The following is a 17,501-nucleotide window of genomic DNA, read 5'->3' on the forward strand; positions in this document are numbered from 1 at the left end:
CGTGGAGGGTTATAGCTTTGAATCCACACTCACCAGTACAGTATCCTGGCCAGACCTATCCAGGACATCCTCTGCTCCTTGACTGCTGGAGTGAGGTAGGCCAGGTGCCTGCAGCTTCTTCCCTCCGTTCCTAAGGTGTGTCTACTCACCTCCACACCCTGCCAAAGGCCTCTGCACCATGCCCATGTCTAGAAGAAATACCTCAGCAGACAGGGTGGTATGGGGGCTACATGGGGATGACCCCTCCTTGCTTCAGTTTCCTCTGGTTTTGAGAAAACCTTCCAGTTTGAAATATGACATTTGAAAGACACACTGTTCACTTTTCCCCATACACAAAGCTCAAGCTCAAGCAACTAATTCAGCTGTGCTGCCGTTTCGCTTGGAAAAATATATACCTCAAGGCCATTTCTGGTGTGGCTTTCCTGATTCTGGACACTGGCCCTGTGGGTGACCACTACCCATAAAGGCCCTCAGTGGAGGTGCGTGTTTCACTGAGATGTTCCCAAGAAGAGCAAAGGTGCCATTTCAGTCAAGGCAAATTTATGAAGTTGGCAGCTGTGAGCCTCAGAGGTGTTAGGACCGAGACCCAAGGCACAGCTGAATTTCTTGCTGAAGTCAGGTTTTTAACCCCCTGTGATATCAGACTTCAGTTCTGAATAACAAAAAAAGTTATTAAAAAGCAAGTTGTGTTTGGCTCAAGAAAAAATACAGCTCAGGTCTGTTGGTTCTGTGTCCTTTAAGCGTGGTTAGAAAGTCTTCATACGGAAACGTCATTATTCGCCATTATAAAGAAGTTAAGTGGTGGTGGTCACATCATCTGGGGTCATTCTAAATAGAAAGTTGTTGCCCCAGCAAACCTCAAACAAATCCAGAGAACTCTGTCTCCTACAGATTTATCTTCATTTCCGACCACCTTCCTCTCAACTCAGCTCAGGCGGCTCACATCCAGTTCAAACAGCACACAGGCCCCCTCCGCACACAGGCTCTCTCAGCACAGCTCAAAGTGGAGCTCATGGAGGGTGCTCCGTGCATGATTTTGACAGGGTTTGGTTCTAACATGCGACTCTGGGCATTTGTGACAGAGTTTTTCTCTACTATACCTGATAAAAACTGAAGATCCAAAACACCTACCAGAGATTTCTTTGGTGATTTTCAAACATCAACATGGAAGCTGCCCAGAACAAGAGGGAAAATATTTCAAATCTGTGGGGAAAGGAACAGAAAGGCAGAATTTTCTTCTAGTATGCAGTGTGTCTGTGGCCGTTCTGTGGGAACTGCTCTTGCTCTGTTCCTGTCCACCTCCCTCCTGGAAACGCCCCTCTTCCACCTTCCAGTCTTCTAACCTTTCTGCCAGCCCATCCCCCTGCAGCCTGTACCAGGCCCCCTGCTTTCCCTAGTGATGTGCCCCTCAGTCCATCACTCTCAGAGGCAGTCTGGCTCAGGGCCCAGATCCTGCCTGCGTGGGCTACCATCCTTGGCCCCTCACAGCTGTGTAAGCTTGATCAAGTTATTTACCATCTCCGTGCCTCGGTTTATTCATTATAAAATCAGTATTCTCTCTAGCAACAGAGTTGACCAGACTCGTACACAGAGAGCAGTTAGAACACACAGTACAAAGCCCTCCCTGGTGGCTCAATGGGTTAAAGTGCAGTACTGCAAGCCAGCCATAGCCGCTTCTATGCCAGTTTGTTGGATCCCAGGCCAGGGGGGTGTCCCCCAGGGCACAGCAGGCCTCTCCTGACTCACCCCGCTGCTCCCCTCAGCAGTGTACTTCCTTGATCTGCTTGCTCTGCTCCCCACCTTGTCTCTGATGAATCCTCTCTCACTGCCCCTGCACCTCTGGCCTGTACCCTGGTTCTGTAGGCATAAGTAAATCTTAAAAAACAACAACATACAGTACAGACTCAGTGAGCTCTCACCACTGTAACTCCTCTGTCCTGTCCCTCCTCTCCCAAGCAGCTGGCCCATGCCATCACTGCATTACCTCTTGTTAGCAGGTTGCATGTGAACCTTCTTCAAAACCTCGCTCATGAATGTCAAATCTACAAAACTATTTGCCCACTAGACATGTCTCCTGGGTGTCCCTAGGATGCTCCAAGTTCAATTTGAAACTGAGCTCTTTCTTTTCTTATAAATGCTGCTCCTTCCTTCTCTTCCTCTTCTCCTCCTCCATTAGTTTTCCTAATGAAAGGTGCCTCTATTCTTCCTGCAGATCTCCAGGCCAAAATCCCAAGTCATTCTAGATTCCAGCCCCTCCCTTACTCCCCCGCCCCATCAGTCACTAAATTGTGTTGACTTTATTGCCAAAGTATTTCCTGAGTCTGTGCCAGATCTCCACCCCTATTGCCAGTGTCTTATATAGACTCATTATTTCTCACCTGCATGATAAAAAGTAACAGCAATATTCATAATATTTGTAACTAGTATCACATCAGTTATGGGTTGCTGTAACATGCGGTACATAAATCTGACACTACCCACACCATCCAGGGAATCGGGAGGAGTCAGAGCCCTTGTTTCAGATGAGAAGACAGATGTCCAGGGACATCTGACACGAAGGCCAGCAGCACAGGGCACTATGGGGCTGGAATGTGGACTGAAGTCCTTCTGCCTCCAAACCCCAGCAGTTTTCACTTTCTAAACCACAGTGATGCTCTGACCGGTCTTCCTGCCTCCTGTCTTATTCCTCTCCAATACTGATTGTCAGAGAGGCTTTTTTTTTTTTTTTTTTACAACAAAACTCTGACTTACTCTCTCCTTGTGTGAAATGCTGCAGTGCTCCCCAGAGCTTTCAGAATGAAATTGAAATTTGTCAACAAAGCCCTTCCTGATGGTTACTTTGCCTATTCACAGCTCTACCTCCCTTCTCTCCAAGCGACCTCCTTCCCTGCCTTTCACGCCACCCAGGGTGACGCTGTGCTTCCCACCAGCCCCTCTGCCTAGGATGCACGTTTCCCCTCAGCCAGATGCCTGCATCTCAGCCTCCTAGAGGCATGTTCCCTTGCCCCTTCATACTGTCCAAGCTAAGTTAGGTGGCCCTCCTCTGGAGGCCTGAGGCACCCCGTGCTTGCCTCTAGCACAGCACGGCATGGGGCAACAGTCAGAATGCTCAAATTCATGGCAGGTGACAATGAATTGGGAACCAATAAGACAACTGTCCTTCTTTCAGAGAACTGGCTTCTATGAAATATGGACAGCAAATTGCTGCATTCTTGCTTCTCAAGCAGGAAGACTCTTGTTCACTTTGTATCCCCAGGGCCCAGACTGTACTGGCATACTGGATGTCAACAGACCTTGACAGTCTGAGCTGAGTAGACACACCAGGCTCACCAAGCTACCTCTGTGAGCACAAAGACCACCCACAGGAATACATAACACTCAGAACTAGCATCACATCAATTATGGATCCATCCGTAACTGATAATATCATACTGAGAATTCATAATTTTCCTCTGTGTCTTTTCCAGATTATGAATGTCCAAGTTGTTGTTTCCTGGACTTTCACCTGGTCCTTACAGCACACTCTTCTTTGATGTGCAGCATGGTCTAATGGTGGCAAGTTCCCAGGCCCCACAAAACTGAATGGTGGAGCGACCAGAGGCCTGGTCTTCACAGCAGGTAAGAGGCAGTGCTGACACCCTTTCCAGTGCTCATTTCACCCATACAGTTCACTGTGTGTATCTCACTGCTGCAAAGAAAGGAGCCACCGTCTGAGGTTGCTCAGCCAAGTGGCACACAGGACAGGGCACTTCAGGAAAATAAGACACATGTTCCGGTAAGAGGCCCCACCTGCCCCTTCCCCTGGGTGGTAGTGCCTGGCTTGTCCTGACAAGATGAATGCTTAAAAGGACAAGCCAGCCAGGTTTGTGCAGGTCCCCAAGACAGACAGCTTTAGGCAGCCCTTTTGATCAGGGTCTCTGTGCCGAAATGAGATCCCTGCAGCTACTGACCTTCTGAGTGACACAGGCAGGAGGGCACAGGGTAAAAGGGGAGAGGCTTGAATTACAGCAGGTGTTTTGTAGAAAGCATTCCCTCCCCCGCAAGTTTATGGTTACTTCTCTGGTGAATGGCGTTTCCGCCTCCTCTCACCTTGGAGGACAAAGTCTGGCTGATCAAAGACAGGGTGAAAGGAGGAAGAAAGAGGTGCTGCACCCCAGAGCAGAGAGCATCTAAGGCAAGGCCTCAGACATCAGGCAGAGGAAGGGGGAGGAGGGGAAAATGGAGAGAGGATGGCTGTTCCCATCCCGCCCACAGCCACCTGCCTACCTGTACTATCCTTGAAATCTACATTTCCTAAAGGTCTCTGATGCTGTGACCATCCTGAGACTGTCTAGGGTGCGGGCAGGGAGGTGACACAGGTCTGAGTCCAGTGATCTGAATTTGGTCCCAGCTCTGCCACTTTGCTGTGGATAGGATTTTTGTTTCCTCCTCTCATGCTGCCCTCAGAGGGCAGGTGTGACGATCGGTCTGATAAAGGCAGGGGAAGCCCTAACCACGGAGCCTGGCACCTGCCTCAGGTGCTGCTACTATACTTGACAACAGGGAACCACCAATGGGGCCACTTTCCCTGGAGAGAGGCTGTTCCTCTGAAGAAGCCACCCGCCTTCTGCATCCACTCCGACTCCTGGCTGAGCTGGGTCTTCCTTCGCACCTCTATCTTCTCTGAATGGTGCAGCGCTGCACTGCTCTATGTTCCTGTTTATTTCCCCCATTCACCCCATCAGCATCTTGATGGTTGGCATGGGACTTTCATGCCAAGACTCGTTTATCAGTCACTAGGGCCTCCTGTGTCAGGGTATGATTAAGTGGTGAACAGATAACTGAAGGCTGGGGATGACTGACTGAAGCACATATATCAATCATTCAATCAGCAAATACATGACCCCTCCCTCACTGGTGGTAAGCACTAGGCAAAAGGCTCTGGGCGCCAAGAGCCGGACTGCAAATATGAAAGTGATTTCCAGGAAATGTGTCAGTTCTGACAGTTGATCTTTGGTCATTTGCCTGATTTTATGCAAAACAGACCTGATCAATTTCTGTCTCTCCCACTATCCTCTCTAGATGCAGAAAAACTTAGCATTTACAGGTATCCCCATTTTTCCCAATTCACATTATACCGCCTCATGTGAGTGAAAGACCCACATTAACACCTACTACCATTATCCAAAAGAAATGTGAATATTTGTATTTCTATAACAAAAGGCAAAAAGCCGAAAGGGCACTCAGCGTGGTTTCGCTGAGCAGAGCTCAAGCCGCAGCGTGAAGGTACTGCCAAGCTCCTTCCCAGGGCTACGCGCAGAACCTCAGCCTCCAGCCTCCACAGCTGTGAAGTGTGTCTGTGAACACCTGTGCTTTATCTCAATGTATTCTGTGCATCCATTAGCAAGATGTGTCCTGAGGGATCAGAAAACCTAAGAGAGCATGAAAGGATGTTACACTTGGCAGAAAACTGAACGTAATTAAGCCTCTCCGCTGTAATGAACGGAACACCAAGCACTTGCATGAGTTTTTTGTGTTGTTGGTTTTTTGTTTTGTTTTGTTTTTTATGAGATTTCTGCGACTGCTGACAGCCATAAGGACTCCAGAATATATGACTTTAATTTTGAAAGGGCACATAGGTTCATGGCAGGTTTGCGGGATGGCTTCAGAGCCTACAAAGAATTTTATGAAAGCAAAAATGCGTTAAGGCTAAGCAGTCAAGTACAGTGACATGTGTCAAGACTTCCACATCAGACACACCAGCCACAGCAGACAGCGACCCTCACCTTAGGCATGGGGGTTGACAGGCACAGGAGACATAGGTGTTAGTGAATTGCCTCCCTTGATGGAGTCAGATAACCATAAGATGTTAATAGATGCTCCCCCTTTTCTCTCTCCCACACCCAGTCTCCTGTGTCTCCCACCACCATGTCCCAGGACGGCCCCCACATGACTACTCAAGACTCCAGTGTGCTTACTCTGCCCAATCCTCGTAAGTGAAGCAGCACTTTACACAGATTTTTTTCTAACATAATAGGCTGGTAGTTATATCATTGCTACTTTGACTATAGGTTAGTGTTATTTTAGCTTTCATGTATTATTTGGTTTGATTTAGTAGGTGCAGTTAGATCAGGGGGCCCTCAATAAGTTTTCCGTATAAACTGCTTCTTTACATCAAGTTAATGAAAGCTTTCATAGGCACACTCTACTTTGGGATAGTGGAAGAATCTTGTACTTAGCGATTCATACAGACTTTTGATACACTAAAGGTAATAATATTCATCCACATAGCTCATTAGTCAAGACTGACGGGGAAACAAAACAAGCCAAAAAGCCACCACAGAGCTCAGCTTTGTTTTGTCTATGGCGTCTTTGCTTACTGGAGACAGTGTCCTCCCCCTCTGGCCCAGGCCCTGGTCCTAATGCTCCAGGAGAAAACTGGGCCAGCAGAGACAGGAGGCAGAGAAGCATTCAGAGTTCAGCACACACCTGAGCTATAAACACCTACTCTGTTGTTTCTCTACATATAGGAACAGACACAGGACTGCTGAAAGTCAAAGTCACCTCCCCAGGCCCATTCCAGCCCTCCGGTCACTCCACACACCTACACATGTGCCAGGCTCTTGGCTCTGAACTGTGTACAGAGAGCTTCCTTCAATACACAAGATCCCTAGTCCCTGTAGATCTAGAAAGTTCCTACTTTTACACTGAGACTCAGCTCAAACATCCTCTTCCCTCTGGAGATTTTCCTGACTCTTCCAGCAGAAACAGTGGTTAGTTCCTTGAAGCATCCAGTTCTCCCCTCAGATCTCTTATTCCGCTAACACTCTCTGACGACCTGTGTACGTGTCCATCATCACAGGTCAGGGACTGACCATGATGATAAAGACCACGTCTTCTTTGTGTTGGTGTCTGCGGCTCCCAGTGCAGGGCAACTCCTCCCAAACATACTCCTAATCTACCTGAAAGCTCACCACTCTATTCTAGGCCAAATGCCAACACCCTTTACAGGCTCACACAGTGTCAAAAAGTGGAAGTACATGTTACAGGGAATGCGCTGAGGCCTCAACAGCGTGAGGTATCTCTCCCTAGAACAGGATGCCTCGGTGGGAACCAACTTCAATAGAAATCTGCCTGCTGAGGAGTTAAGAGGTGCTGCCCGAGATAGAAGCCAGCAAGCTATGATGTCAAAAGCCTGGAAACCTGGTTTGAGGCCTGACATCCCCTCAATGGGAACCCTGCTCTGACCTGCTAGTTTCTCTTATGGTTCAGCCTATAAAGGCCTTAGTGAAAATGCACCTTTGCCCCAAAGATCTTGGATCTGACTTTCACTGCCCTAATTAGCACTCTGGGGAAGTCTGTCTCTCGGGGCAATCTGGGAGAGGTGATAATGTCAGAGGGTAGGAAGAGTCTGGTGTTTGTAGGGGGAAGAAAGAACTCTAGGACTCTAAAGGGCCTCATATATGTTGAGAGACAGGGAAGTTCTCCCCGTGCTACACCTTCAGAAGCACACCCCCTGGCAAAAACACAAGGCCTGGTGCACACTAGGCAACCAAGTTTGGGGGGAAACCTGCCAAAACAACCAAATTAAGGGGGCTCACAGCTGTGCAGGGCCAGCTGTGGAGGAAGCCAGAGCATACAAATGTGCTGTATTTGTGCAAGTCAGTCTGGCCCACAGGGTAAGGAGCAAAGGGACCAACAAGAAGAGGGCTCAGCTTTCAAAACTTTCAAAGCCAGGCTGCATTCAGGGAAATAAAAGATTCCAAGCTGCTGAAGTGATCTCTGGTGTCACGGTCTCACCTGGGGCTCAGTGACCAGCTCCAAACCTGGCTCTCTAAAACCCCACGTGGAACATTAAATCCTCTTAACAAGTTTTACCTTTAATAATATGTAAAAGCCCCCCCATAACATGTGGAGAGAAAGCATCCTCTGTATTTGATCACATAGGAGGTGGGAGACGCAGCAGGCGGCACTCACTCATCCATCCCACATGCGCTGATCGATTTCAGCAATATTTATGTGGCAGGTGCATGCCACAGAGGACATGCTTGGTGGAGATGAAGGACGTTAGGTGGCTCCTGACCCCAGGTCTGCACCTCTTCTCGAGGAAGGTGTGTCGACAACGTACTCCTATCCCCAACGGCTTAATACTGTTCTGATTCTGACCAGGCACACGTGAGGCTCCATTTACCATTACGACTACCGGTGTTTACCAGGCCCTGTTACAGAGCACTGACCCCAACGTCCTGTCCCTCTGTAACTAGGAAGGGTTAGGGGGAGAGGAAAGGAATAGGAGTTGTCAAAATAATGGCACAGTCTTAGACCAAAGTGTGATACAGATACAGGTGGGAAACCCAGTGGACAGCGGCCTTGATTAACGTATCCCAAACCTTGCTTGGTGTTTATAGAGCTCAGCCCTTCGCTTGCACAATGTGAAGTGTATGCAGCAGTCCAGATGTCTAAATGAATCCTAGTACCACTCATTAGCGGTGTGACATTGAGCAACTGTTTAACCTCTCTGTGGCTCCATTTCTTTACCTAGAAAATAGTGAAATACCAATACTAACTTTAATGGGTGGTTATGAGGATTAAATGAGTAAAGACATAAAATATTTAACATGTATGCTGGCACAGTGGAGACATTCAGCATTATGAAGAACAACTATTAGTCCATTAATTAGCCACACTAGTCTGCAGAGAAGGCAGACTACTTCTTCCCTATTACCAATAAGACTTTGAGAAACGAAGTCAACTTGCTCAAGGCCACAAAGTTAATAAGTAGCAAGACTCAGATTTGAACACAGGTAGCCTGACTCCAAAACCTGTAATCTCACCCATCACCCCATCAGTGTGCTAGGGTCGAGGTGCACAGAGGCCAGTGGGCAAATGAACAGGGATCCCTACATGTTGTGATAAAAATGCAAACAAGAGGTTGAAAAAAAAAATGGAGGGAGGAGTTGGGGACAAGAGCTGTCCTTGGAAACTGAAGAATGCTTTCTCCATAAGAGAACTTGAGCTCTAGTCACAAGGGGTGATGAGGGGTTTGCCAGCCCCAAGGAGGAGGAAGGACATTCCCAAAAGTCAGGACCTGAAGTACCAAAAAGATAATGAGTTGGGTGGTCTGGTAGATGCAGAGGAAGTGGCACAAGGTGAAGCTGGGAAGGTAAGTGGAAGCCAGCCCTGAACAGTCAAGTGTGCCAGCTTCAGCGGTTAGGTTTTATTCTGTAAGAGAGTGATTACAAATTTTAACATGCAGAAGAACGGCCTTTGGTGCTTGTAAAAACACGTGCAGATTCCCATTCTTTCCGTTAGCACACAAGGCGCCAACAAGAGTATTTAAGCAGTGGAGTGGCATGACCTGCTGCAAGTTAAACAACAGAATGCTGGCACCAGCACGAGAGGAGTTTTGGGGACAGACACTGGCACTATCAGCCAAACAGCAGCAGATAAGAGGAAGAGAGTTGGGAACAGTAGTGCCCATCGTGAACTGATACATCACCCCAGTGTTCCTCAGCTTCAGCACTATTCACAGTTGGGGCTTGAGAACCCTTTGTTGTGGGGGACTGGCCTGTACATCTTAGAACACTCAGCAGTGTCGTTGGCTCTGTGTACCAGATGAATAGCATCCTCCCCCACTTACATGTGGACGGCCCAAAACTGTGTCCAGACACTGCCTGGGTGTGACTTGGGGGGCAAAATCAAAGCCCCAGTTGGCAATCATTGCTTTCAATCCTCCCAACCCTGCTTTACTTGTGAGGAAGTCTAGCTACTGAAAGGTGCAGAAAAGCCTCAGCCAGATTCCAGGGCTTATGCTGTGGCCCCAGGGCCTGGGTCTTGATCACAGTGCTGTAGCTGCCTGCCACTGGGTCAGCGACTCAAGCTGGCTTTCTGGGGGGGAATTATAGATTTGGTGAAGGAGTGGATGACTGGTAGAAGATGAAAGGGTGAGGTTCAAAGGTGAAACCTCAGAGACTGCCGCCGAACTATGGGGATAGTAGGTACTAAATAGTTTGGACTTGAATAGAATCATGATGGATAAGGCTCAAAAAGGAAAAAGTCTGTAACTCCCTGAAAGTATTAGCTAGCAGGAGGTGCAGATTCCAGCTCAGGCTGGACAGAAGAACCCTCTAGAACTGGAAGTGCAATGTGGTACAAACCACTGGTATGAATCGCTCCCTGGCTGTGTGGCCCTGGACCAGGTACTTACTCTCGGCCTCGCATTTTGGCCATTTGTAAAATGGGCATATAAATTTCTGAGGCTTGACATGAGAAGTCAGGGAACGAATAAAAGCAATATGGCTGGCCCTCCTCTCCTTCAGAAGCACTCTTATTACCTCCAAGCCTCCCATTCTTCCAGTACCTACCGTATCCACGTCCCCCTAGCATTCCCAACACCCCCACCCCCACCCCTGGGAACCCAGGACCCAACAGCAAAGAGCACGGCGCTCTGCTCCACCAGGAGAGCGTCCCACTGAGGCTTTAGGGGGCGCCAACGGCCTTTTCACTGCAATCCACTTTGATTTCGGGGTCCTAGGGGTCGCCCAAAACGAGCAGCTAGCTGGGTGCTTCCGAAAGGAGTCAGGTATGAGTTCCACGTGCGCCACGGAAATTTCAGGCAGCTCCGCACCCGACAGGCCCAGAGTCAAAGCCCGTGGTCGGCGGGCCGACCCGCTCTGCGTGGCGCCGAGATTTGAGCCAAACCCGCTCTCCGAAGTTAAGCCGCAGAAGCTGCAGAAGAGTTTGGGGATCCAGAAAAAAGAAGCCGGGAATGGGGAGGGAAGAAGGGAGGGAGAAGAGAGAGGGGCAGCAAGCAACAGGAACGTAGGGGTAAGAAAAAGTAAAAAGAAAGCGCTGGGTAGCAGAGTTTTGGGGGGGGGGGCAACCTACAACACCTGGGCAGGGGTCGGGAACAAAGCAGCAGCTTCGGGTCAGAAGTGCGCTGGGCGCTCGCGAGGCGGGGGCGCTCCGGGGAGGCCGGGGCCGCCGGGGATGCCAGGCGCCCCTGCGCGCGGGGCCAGCTCTCCCGCGCCACTTACCTTCGCGGGGCGGCCGGCGCGCACTTCCGGGGGCTGCGGTCCGGGTGCGCCTGGGGACCAGTCCCCACCACCGAGGGCAGGACGCGATAGAGAGGCGCCCCCAGCTTGGGCTAGCACTGGCGCTTCCTAGAGAAATCCCAGAGGAGAAACCGGTGGGGCCGGCGTGGGGCGCGCGGCGCGGGGTCCCGGGGTCCCGGCCTCCGTGCTCACTGGCGGCCGCGCGGAGCCCCGCAGACGCTGGAGAAGCCCGAGTCAGTGGGAGGAAAAGGTTGTCTCATTTCCTTCGGTCCCCCCCTCCTCCGCCCCCTCCGCTCTGGACCTGCCCTCCTTCTCCCCCGCCCCCTTCCCCAAGCCTGCAGCCCTTGCGGGCGCTGGGAGAACTGAAAACCTGAACCACGGCGGCGCGCTGCGCCTCCCTCCGCGCCAACTTAGTTCCCGCTGCCGAACTTCTGCGGACTTCTCTAAGCCTCCGACCGTTTTCACCGCCCCGGGAGGTTCCCCTTTGGCAATCCCCACCCAGCCTTTCCCCTCCTGGGAGGAGCCCAAATTTGAAAGCAGACGTCCAAACTCCAGCCAACATCCATCCTCTGATTCCTGTCTTGTCGCCTACTCTGCCCGTAATAAACCACCCAACCCAGACAGGAAATAAGTACTACTTTGTTAAATTTGATCAACTTTTTTTTTTTCCAGAAGGGAATTTAAGGCTTGATGCATAATCTCGAAGGAATGTTTATTTTAATCGTTAGGAGTTATTTGGCTTTCTTCTTTCAGAGTTGGGTTTTTGTTTGTTAAATTGACTATATTGAGAGTTTGTTGGGCTCCGAACTGGGCGCTGCAAACTGGAAACGCAGAAATGAATTGTTCGTAGACAATCGTCATAGGTGACCATTCGTAGATGGCCTATGTCTTAAAAGACAGGTCAGGGCGCGCAGAGATTTCTGTGGGGTAAAAAACACTTGAGAGATGGAAGTGGAAATGAGAAAGCACCACAGGAGGCAGTCCAGCGCAGACCGTGGCCAGGAACTGGAGTGACTTTGGTGGACAAAGGAAACGTTGGGACCTCCTTTCAAGAGAATAGGAACAGTAGGGAGCTATGGGATGAAATTGGCAAGACCTAGTAACTGAGAGACCAAAGGGTGGAGATGAGAGGTGAATGGATGAGCCGCCATCTGGACATGCCAGTGACCCATTGATACAAGAATCCCAGAGCTGTCACTCGCAGTGGATCCCAAGACAGGCAGCTTTTAACAGCAACCGGGAACTTGTCAGAAATGGGAACCTCTAGTCCCATTTGACTTGCTGAATCAGAATCTGCATTATCCACAGATAACTCAGATGTGTATTAGAGCATTGGAAGCATTGTTCTCTAGATTGCTGACTGTGATTGTTAGTCAGTGGAGCCCCAAGTTTGTATTAGAAACACCTGGATAACTTTAAAAAAACAGCCAGGCTCCTGTCCACCCCCACAAATGCTTATTTAATTGGTCTGGGGTGGGGCTCCAATATCAGTATTTTTTAAATACTTTCCAGATGATCTAATACAAAGTAGAGAACCACTGTTCTAGAGTAAGAGCTACTTAACTTACCCTTGATATGCAGCTCCTCAAAAAGGAAAACACCTATGTGTGGATGAAACCGTAAAGACTAATTAGCTCACCCAACAGAGACAACTGGTCTGCTGGAAAAAGCTTTGCTAAACTAACCAGGGGACCAGATTTTAGCCTCAGACAGCCTCTAAATTACTATTTGAACATGGGCAAGAATTTCCTTTTCTGTCTGACCTCAGTTTCCCTATCTGTAAAGTACACACCTGCCCAACTCCAGACTCCACACACGGTGCGCAGCATGCCGTGCAGCATTCCTAACTCCCCAGCTTTTCTGGGATGATGGAGGGGCTGTGTTGAGAAGTGGGTTTTCCTGGTATAAGACTATGTGGGCCAGCCAGGTACATAGCCAGGCCAGAGGTCAGAGGATCGTGTGCAGAGGACAGGGCTACACATGTAACTGGTGCTCAATGAATGTACTAAGTGAATGAATACAAAAATAAATACTTCACAGATGGAAGTAGGTGGCACAGACTTCCCACAGACTGGCCCTAATCCGAGCCTGTTCATCTGCCCCTGGAGCTGGAGGAAGGACATTTGGAAGTACTCTCACCCCAAAACTTAGTTTACTGCTATTAAGAATTGTTAACATTTGTAGAGTACTTAGAACACATCAGGCATTGAGCTAAACACTCTGCTTAGGATCAACTCATTGCATTACAAAGAAGATAACAACTCCCTCTACCCCCAGCACTTCAACTGTTTCAGAAATCACCTTGTGGAGGGCTGTGAACCACTCTCTAGGGCAGCCCCTGCCCCTGTTAGACCAGGTGTGTGGTCTGATAATCTAGCTGGGATCTCCAGAGCACACGTCTTTGCACAGAAACCAGTCTTGGGGTCGGGCGTTAGAGTAATTGCTGTTAGATCCCTCCAGAAACAGGTGGTCCCTGTTTCTCAGGGGACCTGTGCTTGGGCTATGTCTGAGCCTTGGCAAAGGCCCTCCCAGGGCTCCAACGTCATGCTGTGTGTGTGTGTGTGTGTGTGTGTGTGCGCGCGCGCGCGCAGTGCAGGGACACTCTTAACAAGAGCCTCTTAGATGCCAACCTGTGCTAGCTTTTCTCCTGTATTTATTTTACTCCTCATAGCACCCTAATGGGTCAAGTACTCTTGTTCTCATATATTCTAAATATGAAAAAAATGAAGATGTCATGAAACAAAGATCTGTTTTTCCCTGCAGCCCAGTTTTCTTCAGTGGTGCCCTTCACTGCCCCCATCCACTCCTTCATGGAAAGGAGAGTCCTCATTTCAAGTTCCATTCAGTTGTTATGGCTACACATAATCAAAATTCTGCTTTATTTTCCCACCTGTAAATAAGTTTGTCCTCGATTGCCCTTTTGCAAAAATAGTGTATGCGGTTTGTCACTTCACAGCCTGATAGGAGATAACCCATAGACTTCAATTAAAAGTACAGAGGTGATTTATCTCAAGATGTGAGAAGCCAGTACTTCATCAACAGGGTAACTGTCCAAAAGGTGTTCATTGTTTTCTGTCTCTTGGAGTAGAGCGTTATATAGCATTGTATAGCAATTCAGACCTTAGGTCAGTTGTGAATCTTGGGCATCACCTGCTGCTCAGACCACGGCAGTGGTTACCTGTGAGGCTGCTCCCCTGAGCCTCAAGGGTCTGGCTGTGAGGTGGAGGTGAAATAGGGTTGAGATCTGCCTGCAAGTCAGCAGGGCCAGAGGGCTTCTACATGGCCAGGCACTGTGTGCAGCACCAGTTAGTCAGGGGGGTGGAAGTAAAGCAGAACTGAACAGAACCATCCCTGCCTGGGGCCAGCCCGGGACTGTGAGTGGACTCTCAGTGTGAACAGCCTTGCTGATGTGGGCAATCTGAGAAGGGCTTTAACTATCCTCACCAATGTCCTGGCCAATAGTACATCCACTCATGCCTTTCAGTTAGCACAAAAATAGGGTTGTTTTATCCTGCAGTGAGGGAAGGTTGTGCCATTCTTTCAGAATGATGGGAAGTGCTGTATGGCTGTTAGAGTGCAGAACTGAGGAACATCCCAGGACCTCCAGACCTGCACATTCTGTGGGTTCTACTGTCTGCTGCCTATAGACATAGCATATTCTTAGTATGTGATATCTATGATTACAAAGAGCTTTAATAGAATTAGTATAGTTAGAAAGAGAAGAAAGGAGAATAGTTCCCAATATAACACCTAAGTTACCTATCCCCTTGGGGGTAAATGTCCAGCCAAACAGGGTTGGCCCAAAACAGGGCCACTAAGGCCCAAAAGCCTGCCACAAGTCTAAGCCACCTTCTGGCAGGGACCACAGAAAAAAGGCAGAAGAGGCCAGGCAAGTCTGGGATGAGAGGAGCAACGTCAGCACAAATCAAGTTAAAAACTGCCATCATTAGCTTCCTCATTTGCCTCTCACCCATGTTTCTTCCAAGTGCCTCTACATGTCTCGACTCCGTATGTCCCCTTCCTTGTACCCAAGTCCATGGTGCAAGTCCAAAGCAAGCTCGACTTCTCCACAAGTCTCCTGTCCTGTTTCCTCCAAGTCTTCCCACCAGCCAGCTCCACCTTTCACTAGGTGGGAAGAGGAAAGTGGTCCTTTTAGGCTTCTTTTTATGGAAACTACTCTCTGGAACACTGAGTCAGGACCCAGACACATTCCCACTGCTGCCACTTACCAGACTTCATCTATGTTCGCATGACAGCAATTTGACAATTTCATACCAGATTCATTGTGGTAAATTTTTACTGGTGCTGGTTCTTGCCTCCAACAACAATAAGTCCTCAGACTTCGATTAGCCCTTATTTTACTTGCTGAGAGAGAAACAAAGGCACAACAAAACAAAGCCTAGCTACCAACTGAACTAAAATGAGGCTCCTCTCCAGCCCCTATATTTTTCTCCCAAAGTGATGAGCAAGATGCCTGCAGTGGGATATGTCCAGATATGGCCTCACCCCAAATCATCTGGCCTTAGGTGGCCCCTTTAACTGTCAGCTCAGTACAATTTAACTTGCCATTCCTACAGTCCGCCTCCCCTCTTAGGGAATTGTCCTAACCACTGTAGACAACTTATGTTACACTCAACCCTCACCTAAGGAGGGTTTTTAAGCAACCAGTGGGGTTTCAGGCCAGACTAATTGAATCAGAATTACTACATGTCATTAAAATATGCAGTCAGAACTGAGCACCACTTCTGTAGGAAAAGTACAGATAAATCTCAGTCCTAACAAATGAGGCATTTATAAAACATTAAATTCGGTCTGAGAGCCGATGATCTCCAGGTCACAAGAAAGGAGAATATCAAAATTACTCCATTGTGCAAAGCCCGTTAAGACAATACCCAGCTGACAAAAATCCCTGGACTTACGTCTCAGTCCCTAGTGGGTAAGTCACCCCTCCCCCCAGTGTGTGTGTTGGGGTGGGCGGGGGTCTGGTTCCATCCCAAGAAAGTACAAGTGATTGAAACCAGAGTCTGCGCCCCTTCTATGGCACAACCATTTACAGAAAGTCTTCAAAACATCCAGCACTTATGAATTCCAGAAGTAGTAAATGTTCTCCCGGAGCTTCGAGCAAGGCCATGATGTAAACCAAATAACAAAAAACAAAGGAAATTGTCTCATGGATGAGAGGCTAATGGCTATGCAGAGACACCAACATGTCACCATTAATGAAGTCCCTTTAGGAAACTCAAGAGACCGAGAATTTTTTTTTTTAACGTTGCGTCCCACAGTCATTTCAAAATTATTCTCCTTAGCAAAAATAAGTTTGAAAAGAAAATGTATACTTGTTCAAAGTGTTAGTTTGGGGAAGTAGGACAATTTCCTTTTCTTTTTTTCATCCCACTGCCATTACATTGCCTGGCAAAATAATGGGATTTCTGTTAAGGTCCATGGGTAATCGTTAACCAGGTGCTATTTAAATTCATTCATTTCATTCCACAACAGTCTGTTGAAATGAAACGAGTCATTTGATAGTATTAGTGACTAACCTCTCCTCGAGACCAGAGGCCCAAGAATGCAGAGCCACGCATTTACAGTCCAACCTTTCACCAACTTTTTACAAGGCCTAATGGATGCCTTTAATCACCAAATAAATCAGTGCTGACAATTATGCGCCTTCTGAAGTTCTAGTCTCCAGATGTAGACAACCAAAAACTCCATAGGCCTTTTCTTACTCTTCAGAAAGAAAAGTTTTACCTGTTTCAGGGGTATATGAAGAGCTGCTGAGGACACCATCCTGTTGATTCAAAGAAATATTAATAGAACTAAAGCAGAGTCCCACCGTGTGCTAAGAACCACTTCCAGCTTCTTAAAATGTTATGTGCCCAACGGGGATGGGATAATGAGGAAGAAGCATCAATTAAACATGGTCAGCCTCCTTTGCAAAGTGGAGGCTTATTGCATGGAATTACTTCCTCCGACACTAGCCAGAAGAGTGGAGATCTAAATATTCTCGACTCAATTACTTAGTCTTGCTTGGTGTAATAGAAGCTGCTCAATATGGCATTACTTCTGAGTAACAATAGGTTTTTGAAGCAAAGCCTATTTACCAATTAAACGAGAAACATAGCTGAATATGAATTTTGCCTTGTTTATTCCCCTTCCATTTTCCAGAGGGAGATTCCCAGGCTCAGGCTGACATCTCCTTTACTTTTTTCATCTTAACCAATAAAGTTAAAAAAGCATGATCAGAGCTTTGGTAAATCATCAGTATAAAACCAACAGGAAAACACTAAAAAAATGAGAGGTCTCAGTATAATTATGAGAACATGGAGTTATGAAACATACCTGGTTAAATTGCTAATATTCTTTAAGAAAATATAAATTCAATCCCTGCCCACAGCTATGCAACCCTAAGAAGTTTGTAACATAAATATGCTTTTCATATTGACTCTCGTAAAGCTGAGACATCCCACC

Source organism: Condylura cristata, unplaced genomic scaffold (assembly GCF_000260355.1).
Source record: "Condylura cristata isolate star-nosed mole 26May11 unplaced genomic scaffold, ConCri1.0 scaffold00031, whole genome shotgun sequence".
Taxonomy (NCBI): domain Eukaryota; kingdom Metazoa; phylum Chordata; class Mammalia; order Eulipotyphla; family Talpidae; genus Condylura; species Condylura cristata.